This window comes from Aedes aegypti, chromosome 1, assembly GCF_002204515.2.
Source record: "Aedes aegypti strain LVP_AGWG chromosome 1, AaegL5.0 Primary Assembly, whole genome shotgun sequence".
Lineage (NCBI taxonomy): Eukaryota > Metazoa > Arthropoda > Insecta > Diptera > Culicidae > Aedes > Aedes aegypti.
In genome coordinates this window covers 26174729-26177255 of record NC_035107.1, presented here as the reverse complement: position 1 = coordinate 26177255, position 2527 = coordinate 26174729, and the positions used below count along the sequence as shown (strand labels likewise).

Sequence of the window (2527 nt, the reverse complement as noted above, 5' to 3'; positions counted from 1 at the left end):
GTTTGTTATGGTATTTTAACCATATGGTATGCTATGCTGTTATGTTAATACCATAAAAGAATTTAGAAATACTATTCATAGAGACCAATGAAACAAATAAGTACGTGCAAGAAAATCTTACTTCTATAAAAACATATATAACTTACTCATTAATTTATATAGAAATAAATTACTTCAGTTGTAATTGTCTCTGTTTAAAGTTCACATACTTATTGCTTCATTGATTCCTAATTAGTATTAATTTAGTATCATATAAATAACAAAGTGCTTTAAATAAAAAAATCTCATTGAAAGTTGTATTTCTAAATATAAAAAAATATATATTTTAAGCTCTTGGATAAATCATTATTTGCACAAAAGTTGCACTGGGATGGTACACAAATTATGTCACGCTAAATTTCAACTTTTTTACCGATCCCCCCCCCCTTTGTCTCTTTTCTTGTATGAGTCCTCCAAATTTTTTGTAAGGCTTGTCACGCTTGGATTGACCCCCCCCCCCCTTGGAGCGTGACGTAATTTGTGCATGACCCCTAGGAGTATACAATGAACTAGTTGGTCGAAGTTTTACTATAACTTATCGGGTAATCAATGAGATTCCACCATAGTTGAGAGAGTTGTTTCATGCATTCTCAATTTCCGAATTGCTATGGAGTGACGGGTGCGGCTGATTGTATATGCCCTCCATACCGCCTTTTGTGGAGTGTAACAGATCCTATTGAAAAGAGTAACGTAATTAAGAATTAGGTTATACCCTACGTTACAATAACTTACCTGCCTAGGTAATACATTTTCCATTATTAGTTGATGTTGAATCCGTGCGGCTCCAAAAGCGAAGCATTCTTCATTAGGAATAGTTTCTATTAAGCTGGCATATTTGCTCGCATTGCATTGCATTATCTCGCTAACTTCCAGAAGATCGAAAATATCCATTCGTTCGACCACCATTCGTCTGGAGGTAAACTCTTCCGGTGTCGAATGAGCCACTGCAGCCTTGGACGAGATTTTGAAGTCGCCGATGGAATAGCGCCCCAACGCCGGTCCAGTGGGGTAGTACGTACTCCCAGATGGGAAAAGTTATGAAGATTCACGGAGAAACAGCAGTAGGACCCAAAACCTTCATCGGAACAGAACATGCAGAACTTTTTTTTTCACTTTTTCACTTGATAAACAAACACGCTTGAAAGAAATAACACAACGGCTGAGTGCGTTTCAAACTTTCAAAAATATAATACATTTTCTTTCAATCATCTCGATTGAAAAATTAGAATAACTTTAAAAATAATACAAAAATTGTTTTATTGTATTGTTTTATCGTTTTTCAACCAAAACGGTTGAAAATACAAGACTCGCTTTGACCTATGTGGGAATTGTACTCAGCTGCTCTGTTATTTTTTTCAAGCGTGTGCCGCAAAACGGTGAGCATTCATGAGCTCTGATCGCTTACAAATACACACACACGTCAACAGTTTGCCAAAATGTTGAATTGAAGTAGTATATGGTGAAATGCATATATATAAGTGTGTTACGCAAATAAAATTACAAACTGTTTGACGAAATGTAGCGTCATAGTTTCACCATATCTCAAAAATCTCAACATCCAAAATGTTTTAGAATATCTGGATAATTTTATAAATAGTCACTACTTGGCAGACAACCCAAAAACCGTTCTTTATAGTTTAAAACTTGAGATTACTTATTGTTCAACATGAAAGCAACTGTTTGTGATACGTTAACCTTAATGGAAACAAGAAATTTGTAATTTTCTATGCGGGATGTGTTGTGTTATAGTTCATCACTCAATTTAACAGAAATAAAAAGTTATCCAGATGTATTTTGTGCCCTCAAGATTTAGTACCACCCAGTCTTAGGTTCGAACACATTTTCCGATCCAGTTTTGACTTATCGGGGATTTTCTTAGCGGATTTTAGTCTCAACGGCAATCAGAACTAAAATATTTCTTCTACGCTCCACGTTTCGATTGTAATTTCAATCACACAACCACCAGACAAAGAACAAAAATTTCCTAACCCTTGAAAAAGATTGAAAATAAAATCGAAACTTTGGGCGTAGAAGAAATATTTTAGTTCTGATTGCCGTTGAGACTGAAATCCGCTAAGAAAAACCCCGGTGTAACTCATAACAGTCGAAAGCATCCAACTAAAGTTTTAACTTATCTCGTTTATTTTGTAGGCTCGGGTGCAATAGAGCACTTTTGTAATGACTAACGCAAAAATTCTTAAAAACAATAACTTCACATAAAGGATACATGTTGCTACCAAATGATCTACCAAATCTGAATGGGATGGTACACAAATTGTGCCACACCAAATTTCAACTTTTTGGACAGCTAACCCCCCCTCTTTGCGATGATTTTTGTAAAGGTCTTCTGAAATTTGTGTAATGCTTGTCACGCTTGGCTTAACCCCCATTCCTTCTTTGGAGCGTGACATAATTTTGGCATGACTCGAATCCTACAATATGCTTCAAATTTGTTTTCCTACACCAATTCATACACCATGAGGTTTCA

General features: G+C 35.6%; 1 long non-coding RNA gene across 1 annotated transcript; it reads right to left on the bottom strand.

Moving 5' to 3' along the window:
* Window positions 1-537: 537 nt before the first annotated feature.
* LOC110674812 lies at window positions 538-1511 on the bottom strand. The gene is made up of 2 exons (XR_002499222.1): window positions 772-1511; window positions 538-712 (listed from the first exon to the last, which is right to left on the bottom strand). It is a non-coding gene; the product is annotated as an uncharacterized LOC110674812 (long non-coding RNA).
* Between the last annotated feature and the right edge of the window lie 1016 nt (window positions 1512-2527).